This window comes from Phoca vitulina, unplaced genomic scaffold (genome assembly GCF_004348235.1).
Source record: "Phoca vitulina isolate PV1807 unplaced genomic scaffold, GSC_HSeal_1.0 scaffold31, whole genome shotgun sequence".
NCBI lineage: Eukaryota > Metazoa > Chordata > Mammalia > Carnivora > Phocidae > Phoca > Phoca vitulina.
In genome coordinates this window covers 21,216,167-21,229,135 of record NW_022589734.1, presented here as the reverse complement: position 1 = coordinate 21,229,135, position 12,969 = coordinate 21,216,167, and the positions used below count along the sequence as shown (strand labels likewise).

General features: G+C 42.3%; 1 long non-coding RNA gene across 2 annotated transcripts in view; it reads right to left on the bottom strand.

Moving 5' to 3' along the window:
- LOC116645021 overlaps window positions 1–9,162 on the bottom strand; it is a 256,157-nt gene extending 246,995 nt beyond the window's left edge. For both annotated transcript variants that reach the window (XR_004301868.1, XR_004301869.1), the window contains exon 1: window positions 8,995–9,162. This is a non-coding gene — a long non-coding RNA (uncharacterized LOC116645021). The remainder of the gene's footprint in view (window positions 1–8,994) is intronic.
- Window positions 9,163–12,969: the final 3,807 nt, after the last annotated feature.

Below are 12,969 nucleotides of genomic sequence, written 5' to 3'. Positions count from 1 at the left end.
GGCAAGAGGAAAGGTTTTGTTTTCTTTTGTTAAACTCATGGGGAAGGTGTCTGGCCTCAGATGGGCATGGCTCTCATCACACTATGAGGTCTTCTATTTTAGCAGGAGCCAGAAGCACCTGTTGTAAAACAGCAGAAAAGTCTAACGATCATTACCAACAAGCTAATAGTACAGAATCACCCAATTACCCAGACGTTTAAAAATAGAAGGGAGCGCCTGGGTGGCTCAGTTGATTAAGCGTCTGCCTTCGGCTCAGGTCATGGTCTCAGGGTCCTGGGATTGAGCCCTGTTTTCGGGCTCCCTATTCAGTGGGGAGCCTGCTTCTCCCTCTCCCTCTGCCCCTCATCCCTGCTCATGCGCGCGCTCTAATAAATAAAATTTTTTTAAAAAATTGAAGCAATAATATGAATCCTTGAAAATATCTCACTTATGTGAGAAGGTCCAATCTCAGTGAGGCACAAAATTCAACATAACCCTTAATTCTTAATTGCTGTTAACATTGACCAAATCCTTAGCATCTTTATTTGGTATCTGTCCATTTGACTTTTTCAGACAGATATGTGTTTGACCCACTCCTTAAAGTTGTACTTCTATTGATTCCTTTATGTTTCTGGCTAGCACGGTGTCCATTTTCCTCTGTTATCCAATAATGTTTCAGTATTAAAATTTGTGTTTTTATTATTTAGAGAGATTACTTCAACTGCACTTCCTATCATTGTGAACTATTAAATTCAAGGCCACCATAATGAAACCCATCTTTAACGTGAATTCTAAATGAGTTTTATATTATTTTGTTTAGGTATTTTTTAGCCTGTTTTAAACAAAGTAGTTTGGACAAAAATATATGTTTGGTTCTAAATATATTAAAACAATAGTAATAATGTATTTATTAGCTTTTAAGTTTCCAAAACCTATCCATAAATCATCTCACATTGCCTTTCCAACAATCCCACTACTAAGACACGTGTTTTTAATCTACTTTTAAAGTTGGGAACATTAAGATACCAAAGGACTTTTTTTTTTTAAGTTATCGCAAGGATCCAACCAGGTTTGTTAAATATGAAGAGGGATGAAATAGAGAACTTTTCCTTCATCTCAAGATCCTACAAAAATGAAAGAATGTGCTTAATTAGCTGAGAGAACTATTATCTATGTGGAAGCTGAAGGAACTTGACTGGTGTCCTGTTAACTTCTCAATTCCAAAATAAGCCCCTTTATGTTAGTTGCAACCTGGATCACAAGATGTACTCCTTATTTTCCCACGATTCCACAAATGGGATTTATATATATATATATATATATATATATATACACACACACACACACACATATACAAAAATTGTTTCTTTGAATCACTAAACAATTTTGGAGGATAATAAAAAAGCGAACATTCGCATTACCCAGAATCTTTTAGATAATACGTTATCACATTATTTTTTTAATAGAGATAATGGGAGGCAAAATGAAAGTTATGCCTCTAAGAGGTTAAATAATTTGCCGAAGGTTTCACCACTAATAAGCTCCACACCTGGGCCTCAATGCCAAGTCTTCTCACTTTAAATCCTGCACATTTTTTCAATATTCTATGTGGATTAGTTCTCCCATGGCACTGAGCACATTGCCTTGAATGGGTGTTAACTTATTTTACAACTTGCAAAGTTCTTACACATATTTTATCTCACTTGATTTTCCCAGCGGCCCTATAGTGAAGATTAAATAGATGTGATGACTATTTTTTTAAAGATTTATTTATTGTTGGGGGGGCACGACAGGTAGAGGCAAAGGAAAAGGGAGAGAGAGAATCTCAAGCAGACTCCCCACTGAGCACGGAGCCCAACACAGGGCTCACAATACCACTACCGTGAGATCATGACCTGAGCCAAAATCAAGAGTCGGAGACTCCACTGACTGAGCCACCCAGGCACCCCTGATGTTATGTCTATTTGAAAGATGAGGAAATCAAAGCTTAAAAGAAGTTGCTTGTCAAAAGACTTCCAATTAGAAAATAGCAGAGAGCACTTGGAATCTTCTGGTTTCTTCTGTAATGAACATTCCCTCCCAATGGGCCCCACCAATGTCCCATTCACCCCCTCTGGGCCCTACTGATGTCCCATACCTCCCTACAATGCAACAGATTTCTCACTCTCTATGGTCTAAGTTCTTACCCTATGACACAAGAACAAAAAGAAGTCAAGAAAGAAGATGATCAAGTTAAAGTAGATCTTGAGCCCTTAGAGTCCATGGACCCAGTGGAGATTATGCATCTCTGAAGACACAAGAACAGGGAAAGGAAGTGGCCAGCAGCAAAAGGAGAGCTGAAACAATGAGACAGGGTAGGCTGCAGGAGAAGTGCTCAGACTCGCCTGAAGATCTCAAAGGGAGCCCTCCCGCACAGCCACAGGCTGGGCCCTGGCAGTGCAGTGACCCTGGCCCTCTCAGCAGGCAGGGGAGGAAGCCAACACAGAGCCGCATGCAATGCTGGACTGAAGGATGGGGCCTGTCTGGAGCCAAGGAACTGCAACAAAAATGGACACTCGGACACGGCATTGCCATAGCAGCCTTGACCTCAAAGATACTCCCCCAAGCTACTGCCGGCAGCCAGCATTCATGAGCAGGTGTCTCTCCCCTGTTCTGAAGGAAGAAGGAAAGATGGTGATTTCCTCATTAGCTTCATTATGTGTGGCTTCACACCGAAAGCAAAAGCCAAGGGAAGTCAAAACTCTAGCTTGCATAGGGGACACCCCTCATTCTCCTAAGATGAAGATGACGCCCAAAAAGAAGACCTGACAGTCTCCTCTGTGCCTTTGCTGAGCCCCTTCCGGGGTCTATTCTTTGTGACTCACCCCAATGCATACCTAGAAACATTACCAGAAAGAGAAGGGAAATGTCCTGTCCATGTATGCTCTGGCAGAGTCAAGGCCATGAGTTACACACTTATGGCCATTATATGAAATATAATTTGGCATTATTTCTGTTGTTATCTAGAAGGGAGTAAGTTCACATTGAGAAAATAATGTCTCACGTTTAAAGAGCAAACCTGGAACAAAGAGTTAACTCTTACTACCCACTAAGTACCTGGCAATTCTTTTTACAATGTAATAACCACAAGGCCCTCTGTGGAAGCTATTATACCCATTTCTCATATAGTGAAACCGATGCCCCCAGAACAAAAATAATCTGCCGAGAGAGGAGAAAACAAGTCTTCAAACCCAAGACTTCAGGCGACATCCCAGTTCTGCTAAATAAACATTGCCTCAGGAAGGAAGCATCCACAATCACGTCAGGGAGACACCAGGTATATCCTCCCATCAAACACCACTTCACAGTGCCAGAACCTTTGAAGATGGTACCCTGGTTCAATGTTGCAGCTTGGAAGGTCATCGCCACCATTTTAAAACTCTGGAATTCGGTACTGTGGATAGCTAGGCAACCTGTAACTTGGGAGTGGCTGCTTCTATTGACAATGGATCACTGGCAATTTTGCACACTTTTACTGATCTCTGGTCCCCTCAATCTTAGAACACAGGTATGAAGAATGAGGCACGTAAAAGTAAGCTCTAAATGCTCAATAAAATGGTTGAATGACTGAAGCTTCATTTGCTTAAGGCTTAACCGTCTACAAAGTGCTTACCAAGCTACAAATCCAAAGAAGGACTTGTGCTGTAACCCTACAAGAATGGTGCACTGGGGTGGTTTTCACTAGGATGAAATGGCAGCAATGGCTGATGAGCGTCATGGCCTATACGGCAAGACAGCATGCTCCAAAAAATGTGCCAGACCATGAGAATCCTGAGGTTTCTGGTCCCTGAACCACTGTCAGAGAATACGTCACTTCTACTAATGGCGAAGAATGGACAAGAAAAAGGAGACCGCTATTCCCAGAATATCGCTGCTAAAAAACACTCTCAACAAGGCATCTGCTTTGTGTGGGAGCTGTGATCCCTTTCCCCTCCCTGCTATCCTCTGGTATTCTTGAAAAATGACAGAAGAAACAATAGCTCCACAAAAGTTATTTTCACAAGCCCAACGCCAAATGAGGCAGAATTACAAGGGATGGAGGGAGGGGAAACTGCTCACACCACAGATCTGCTCAGTGGTGGGCGGGGGGGCGGGGTGTGTGGACTGTGGGGATGCCCCATGGGTTGACGGAAAGGTTTATTAATGTCTGATGTCTGTGATGGAGTCATGAAACCACATGACCAAGGCACTTCCAACCCCTGGCCACGTAGGCAACTTTGTTCTCTACACTGGAAGACATTCCTAGAGGAGGCTCCTCACATGCTAGGAGGTGGTTGAAGAGGTGGTTCTCTTCTCCTGTTCTAACGACTGACAAATCCTTTCTACCATGTTCCTGGTGGTTCCAATGCTGGGACCACCCCCCCCCCCCCCACCCGCCCTCCAGTCCTATTTATGAATATGAGCAGCTAGCTGGTAACAGAGAAAACAGCTCCAGGTGTTGAGGGCAAGAACTCTCCAAGAGTACCATTTTCCCTCTGAAATATCACATTCCTGAGATACTGTCAGTGAAGCATCCTTAACTTTCTGCAGATTTTTTATGTCACAGTGTGAATAAGAGCCTTAAGCTCAAGGAAGAGTCCTCTCAAAGAAAAAAATATGAGCCACCTGGAGAGCCCCATGCAACCCTTTCCTTTAAGACTCCAGCATTCAGACACACAGAGCTGGATGGACATATAACCAAGAGCAAGGGACCAGGCTCATGCACCGTGATGCACAAGGGCTGCAAAAACACACCAAGAAGAAATTGTGATGCGTTGTCCCAGGCAGAGAAATACTTCTAGTTAAAATCATGCTAGGTTTCAAAAACAGATCTTAAAGATCATTTACTACCTTTATATTTTAAACACACAGGAAGGGAATTTCTGGATTTTAAAAAGATAAAAACTATTGATGCACATTCATTTTGTAGAACTAGAGCAGATTTCAGACATTTTATCTAAGTAATAGATTTTGATAGGGCTTTTTGGTGCAAACATCAGATTATTGATGTTCTTGACAGGGGAACATTTTTGACTGGTCCAAAAAAAAAAAAATGCAGAAAATTTTCAACTGCTTTCAGAAAACTACCCTAAAAACATGTGCAACAAACACCCCTCATACTCTATCTAGTGGGTGAGGGGGAGGCTGCATGGAGAGATATGGAGAGGAGTTGAGTGCACTACATGGAGAGTATAACTAGTGGTTACAATGGGATGCCATTAGTCAACCTCTGTTTTATAGATAAGGCTCAGAGGCAGGAGCCACTTGCCTCACCTAGGAAATAAAAGAGCTAAGACTTGCTCAGGTTTCTTCTCTCAAAAATCTACATTCTTTCCACTGTTTGACTTCTTACATATTCAAGATTTTTTTTTTTTTAATTTCCATTGTGTATAAGGGAGATGGACTTTCTTTGTTCAGCTGGCTAAGCAGCCTTAGCTTGTTTTTACTACTACAGCTTGTATAGTCTTTTTAATTTTATTTGAGAGAGAAAAAAAAAAGCATGAGCCAGGGGAGGGGCGGAGGGAGAGGGAGAAGCAGACTCCCCACTGAGCAGCGAGCGCACCATGGGGACCTGGGATCATGACCTGAGCTGAAGGCAGACACTTAACCAACTGAGCCACCCAGGCACCCCTACAGTTGGTATGCTCTTGAAATGCATTCACACACAAAGATGCAAGGTGTATTGGTTTCCTATTCCTGTAGAACAGACTACCACGTGTTTAGTGGCTTCAACAGGCATGTATTAGGCTCAGTTCTTCAGATCAGAAGTTCAGCACATCATGAAGCTGAAATCTAGTGTTGGTTGGACTGAGTTTTCATCAGGATGCTGGGGGAATGGGGAGAGGGAACCCATTTCCAAGCTGATTTTCATCATTAGAATTCAGTTCTTTGTAGTTACAGGACTGAGGTCCCAAGCCAGCAAGGGTGCATCAAATCCTTCTAGGCGCTCTTCCATCACCAAGACAAAACTCTGCTTTTAACGGAGCTGATGTGATTAAGTAAGGCTCATGAGGATCATCTCCCTATCTTAAGGTCAACTGAAACTCCATATTCACAGTGCCAAGGATTACCCAGAATACACAGGCAGTAAGGGTCAGAGAGGGGATCTTGAGGGCTGTATAAGAATGTTGCCTTCCACACAATGCTTTAAGGCCATGTTTCTTTCCCCTCAACACTGCCTAACTACAAAAACAATTCTATCCGAACTATCCATGATCAAGTAGCATGGACACAATTAAGAACTTTCACAGAAATAGGTTCTATTGCTTGAAACAGAGCAGAGTGATTTTTTTTTTCCTACTTTAATCATTGTATCATTGCTCATAATCAGACTAAACTTAGTCAGCTATCCCTCAATAACAAGCACATCACCATAAAAAATAAAAGGATCAGAGGCTTCCTATTAAAGGTGGGCACTACACCTCCCTTTTAATGCAACAGTGGAGGTGAGGGGGTGGTTTTACATTGCCAAAATCCTCAAGGTCAAGAGGACTCGGATGACAACAGCTTGGATCTTGCAGAAGCTCCAAGCGGCAAGAGAAAAGGTGAGTGACAATACAAGCCTTCAGAGGGATCCTAACATTAGCAGTGGGGAGAGCCCACCCATTCAAGTCCCTCTGAAGGTGAACTCTGTTAGGATGCAGTGTCTCGGGTCCCTAAGTCAGAACATGCCTGTTAAATCCCCAGATGCTCCACGAGCTTATCAACTTTAAGTAGCACATCGGTCAATCCTTTTTTTTCGGAACATGCATCAGTTCTCACGTGTTCCAGGAATCCCAAATTCAAAAAAAAGAGCAGTTTATTTACTTTATGTTAGGAATCCAAATGACAACATGTGCAGGACACAAATACCACAAACCGGAAAAATCTGATTGGGCTTGTTTGGTTTCTTTACATTAAATGCAATTACTTGTCATCAAGATTTCATACTTTTTTTTATTTTAAATGGTGCCGTAATGTTAAACATTATTTATAGTACATATATAAACATTCAAAATTAGCTAACATAACCAACTTGTTTTACATTGTTTAACTTGTAAGTTTAAAAAAAAACATCAGTTTTTCCCTTTTGTTGTAGATTTCTTTTTCATTGTGGTGAAGTGTAAAGGAAATTTACCACCTTAACTATTTTTAAGTGTACAGTTCTGTGGCATTATGTACATTCACGTTGTTGTGTTACTATCAGCACAATCCAGCCACATTAATTCTTCAAAACTGGAACTCTACCCATTAAACATGAATTTCCATTTCCTCCACCCCCAACCCCTGGCAACCACCATTCTAACGTGCCTGGGAATTGGACTACTCCAGGTACCTCATACAAGTCAATCATGCAATTATTTGTTCTTTTGTGACTGGCTTATGTCACTGAGCATAAGGTCCTCTAGGTTCATCCATATTTATCAGGTGTCAGCATCTCTTTGAAGTCTGAATAGCCCACCCTACATATAGACGACATTTTGTCAAGGGACACTGGGATTCCTTCTACCTTTTGGCTATCGTGTGGACATGTTTTTAAAATGCCTCCCCCCCCACCCCCATTCTTAACATAACTGTCTTATTGAGCTAATGGCAACTTATTTTGGCCTTAGGAAAAAAACAGAAATCTTTTCTGGAAACACCAGGACAGAGGCTGACTGTCAGGAGATCACCATGCCTCTGACTTGTGGGTCTTTCAGGACCTTCCAAGGTAACCCCACACTTCCTCCTCCCTAATGTGGCTGGACCACCCTCATTTTCTCAGAGGTTTTTAAAAAGTAATTCCTGTCGGGGCACCTGGGTGGCTCAGTCAATTAAGAGCCTGCCTTCAGCTCAGGTTGTCCTGGGATCGAGCCCTGGTCAGGCCCCCTGCTCAGTGGGGAGGCTGCTTCTCCCTCTCCCTCTGACCCTAGCCCCCCAACTCATGCTCTCTCAAATAAATAAATAAAATCTTAAAAAAAAAAAAAAAGTAATTCCTGTCATTACCAACGGGAAAAAGTAGAGAGAAAGCTCAGTTGGATTAGTGAAAATACTGAATTATAGATTTTTTTTTTAAAGCAATCTTGTTACTTTCCAACCTATGGGAAACTAACAAATGGTCAGTGGAGTCTTAGGCTCATTTTCTAAGGAACACAGGAGAATCACCATTACCTTATCAAGTGCTAGGATGGAAATGGAGTTTTCTGAAGTACTTGAGGACACTTGAAAATAGTTTACACTATAAGATTTTTAAACACACCATTCTCCACAATATCACTCAGCTATTAATTCAAAACATTGATAAAGGTTTACCAAGATAAGCTTTAGCCCAACACTTGAGGTTACCAGGATTTATCATTAAAATTCTTTACTATGAACAAATTTTAAAAGAAAACTGAAAATATTTGAAGGAAAAAAACAAAAGCAGATATACAATGGATGGGTATATTTAAACTCTCTAGACCTAGATCAATATTTGCAACCAATAAAATTAGTAAGAAAAATGAAGGAAGAAAAAAAAAGAGAACTCCCATCATGCAACATCAGCTTAGGGGAAAGAGAAAAGCAGTAACATAACCAAATTTTTGTCAGAGGAATAAGTGATCAAAGACAAAGGCAAGCTAGAAAAACAATGAAATATCAAAAAATCCAATAAAAAAATCCCTCAAGCTTGATAATGCTTTATGTTGGAAGGTTGTCTATTATTCAGTTCCAACCCTCAACTTCAAAAGTGTAGTGAGAAAGATGTCTGCAGCTTTGAATCACTGAAGGATAGCACATAAACAAACCCATCCTCTCTTTCATTTGTTTTCCCTGAACATTTTCAAATTGACAAGTGTTAGAATTCATCAAGATCACTACTCCCCACCTGGATTTGGCATCTTTAAAGGAGGGAGAGAAAAAAAAAAACACATTCCTTTTCTATCTCATGAATATATTCTGCAGAGATGCAAACAAACCAGCAGTAAAAATAAGCAGAAAGAACAGTCTTAGAAACAGCACCTCTAGCCTGTGGACATTGGCTATTTTGCATCTTACCAGGACTGTGAAGGCCTCTCCGTGTTAAAGACGGACCAGACAGACATCACAGATGCTTAAAATCCTTCCTTTCCCACATCCTTGTGGCTCTATTTTGGAAGCTGTGTGAAGAAAAAGACTAGTTCTAAACCTTCTTGCTTCTGGGGGCTGTGCTCACTTTGTGATCAGAGGAGGCTGGGATCCAGGGAGGAAGTCATCCAACAGGTGCAGTGTGAAAATCAAAGAATCACCAAGGAGAAAAAACATGGAGAGCGAACTAGCAGATTTCCCGCTTTGTCGCCCCTCCCCCAATTTTTTGTTTTTAATAAAAACAAAAATAAGGCACATAAGCATTCTCAGAGAATGAAAATTCTGCTTAATGAGGCATATATTAAACATCTTTCAGTCAACCAAAGAGTAGTTATTGGTGCCTATTGCATGCTGCCTGCCGAGAATGAGAATTACCTTTGGAAAATAAGTTTCCCCACCCCCTCCCCCCCGAGGGCTAGCATGTTGTTGGAGGCAAAACCCATGCACCTCTCCCTCTTCCCCTTTGGGAAAAGGGTCATTTACAGCATAGAATCCCAAACACCTTAGTCTAGCAAAACTACTGCCAACAGTTTAAATATCACTTCTCCAGGAAGGCTTTAAATCCGGCTGTTCCGTCTACCTCCCCTAGGTCCCTTACAGTAATCTTGCTCAGGGGTCCATAATCCACAGGACAAGTGGCATTGCAATTCTGTTCAAGCCTGCCTGAGCCCATCAGCAGGAAGGAGTTTTGCTGGGTGTATTTCTATCAGAATATGGGACGCCATGTGTTGTGCTCTGTGCTTGCTGAATCAATTTTAAAATAAGCCCCAAAACAGGTGTGATTCTTTGCTCTCTGCTGGTCTTGCCATTGCTCTGGTTTGTCCCCTCACCAAGTCACCTCCACCTGCTGATCCTCTTTTCATTCCCGGCATTCCCGACCTATGGACAAATGCAGTGGTTCCTTGGGCTGTGCGTGACTTCTGGAGGTTAGGCCTGGGAGTGGGTGAGTTATGTTTGCTTCTCCCCCACCCCCCAAAGTTCACAATAGGACTTCAAGGCCCAGCCAGATTTGGAAACCACTGGACCTTCCACAAGTTCCATTTTCCCCAGTTCTAGCTGCCTAGCCCACCAGTTATCACCCTGCTGCAGATCCTACACCCATGGTGGGATGCGTGTTTATTTCTAAGGTAAGCCTAGAGCTTCTGGAACTCACCATGTATGACATTTGGATTAAGCAACACCTATGAATTCTTCCTTGAATGTTATCCCTTCATTTATTCTATTTGTTCAACAACAAGTATTTACTCAGCTTCTTCCAAGAGCTCAAAGGGACTCTTGGCTTCATAGAAAGGATTGCCCACTAACGACTTAATCTTGAACTCTTTCCTCCAGGGAGGATTTTTAAAGCATAGCGCAATTATGTAGGATTCCAATTCAGGACAAAGTGGGTGGTAACTTACATTTTTAGCTCTTAAGTGGGTGCTCATAGCCATACGTATCCTGAGTGTGGAGATGATATACTAAATTTACAACAGGGCTCATCTATACAGTATAATTGTGGATTTCTAATTTTTAGTCGCCAAGCCACAAGAAATGAGGGAGCTATTCGGAGAAGCGCATTAGTTTAGCAAATATTCTGTTCTCCCCAACATGAGATTTCGATAAATCAGGCTGCAACTGAGAAAATGTTGCACTCTTATCCCTACAAATTTGTGGATTTGATATTCTCTGCAGTTCCTATTGGACTTTTTTTTTTTTTTTTGCCTCCCACCTTCCGCCAAAGGGTGACTGACGTCCTTCCCTGTTGTTACCGTTTTCCAAATATGCCAGCCCTTGGGTGTGACACACTCGTGCACCTGGCGTCTCCATCAGTTCCAAGTAACAATCTCAATGGAAAAGGTGGCCATTCGTAGTGGATGTAAAATAAAATGGCAGAGGGACACTTTAAGAGTGAAAACAACAGCTCCAAGCATGAAAACAAGTCCTAACACCGGACAGGACCTCGCTTGGTCCGTGCAGAGGAAAACGTGGTCCCGTAAACTACAGATGAATCTAACGCAGAGCACTTGCTCAGAAGCTCTTAATGCAACATCCGGCTTTTGTTCGCGTCCAGAAGCGTCTTTTAGAAAAAAATAAAAAGAACCCAAAACACATAGAGAGGAAGCGGCTAAAACACTGACTTCTAATTAGATCGCTCGCATCCCTGGAGGAAAAGGAAAATGGATCTGTCTACTGTTTCCTTAAAATCCGCCACTGCTTTATCTGAAACCCTTCAAACAAACATCCTAATGGTGCACTGTACTTGAGTTCAAAAGTTCAACAGTATCTGGAGAAATGGGGATCCCGAGGAGAGGACTGTCTGGGGGCTGCAGAGAGAAGCATTACAGGATCCTGCTCCTCCTACTCAGACCATCTGGGAAAGCTTAGATCTGCGCAGCCATGCTGACCTTCGGGCCCAGGGGCGTTGCTCAAGCTGCACCTGCCCAGGATTAGGTTTCCTGCGAGTGAAGGATTGTTCCGTTCCCTTCCTTTCGGCCGAAGACGGCGGGTCACGTGATCGAGGGGCAAGCCGCTGGAGGCTCCTCGCAAAAGGGCTGAGCTGGGGACACAGAACTGGATGATTCATCTCCTTCAAAAAACCTGTTCCTGAAAGGCTTTTGCATGTTTTTATCACTTCTTGTTTCAGCTCACAGATAATTAAAGCCTGTCAGAGAGAGCTCTAACCTGGAAAATAGACCATTTCTATGACTCATTAGGGCCCATAAGAATGAATGGGCCTCATTGTCCCTTCTTTTTTCCCTGACCCCAAAGGCCACAGAATCTATGGTTTCTAAGCTTGCTGAAAAACAAGGGTAAACTCTGAAAAGTAACGCAGCATCTCCCTCTGACCAGAGATACGGTTTCAAGACACACATCAGTTGCACCTGCTTGCTAGGCATTTTGCTAATCCAAGGAATACATCCATGGCATTCGTAAAAATAACCTTGGACAGCCATTTCATCAGTGATGGGGTAAACTCTTAGATGCACTTTTACTATAAGAAACAGCTTCGGGCAGAGAAAGGGGGTGGTGAGTTCACACATTTGTGTATGACATTAAGAGATTCTACCTAAGAGTACATTGACAAACAAAGGGGTGTATCATGGGACAGTTATACACAAAAACCAAGTTAAATATTTTAGGGAAGGAGATGATGATTCTAGCTAAAATTCCTAATGAGGAATCACAGCTTTCTCTCAAAAGGACACTTCTATATTACATGTAAAGAAAACACAGAGAGCTATATTTATACAAAACACTTCCCAATGGTTAATCAAAACTTCGGATGCCTCCTTCGGTTGGAGTGAACCAGGAGGAATGGAGGATGGTCAGACCTTCCCAGACCTCTGGGGGGCCACAGATCAATGCAGAGGTCACCCAGTTGCTGGGCAGTGGCTTTCCTCCTGAGAATGTCAATCAATCCTGCATAGCAAGAATGCTATTGGATTTTTACACACACGCGCACACACAGAACCTGGACATGCCACAAGTGTGATCCTCTTGCCGAAACACCATCATGAGATTAGACGAGCATTAAGTGGAAAAGCAGGCCAGTTGAGATTTGACTACAGAGTTATCAGAGGTAGAGAAATAAAATTAGGATTTGAGCAAGCACTTTTCATTACCACCCACATCCCTCCTGTACCCAGAAGTGCCAACCTTGACTAGGAGCATACTAAGACATTTAAAGGCTGACAGAAAAACTCCCAGCTACTGCATTAGCACTTCATACAGGTAAATATCAACCACTGGTGCCCAGGTGTTGAAAAGTGTCTGCTTACTTTTCAGCAATAAGACAAGACAGGCTGAATACCTGTGGTTGATTACTGCAGGGCTCAAGTGAAGGCCAAAGTGACTCTAAACACATGAGAAATAGAATTCTTTCAAAATGCTCTGACTGAAGTGCTTCATGTTAGAGTACAAAAT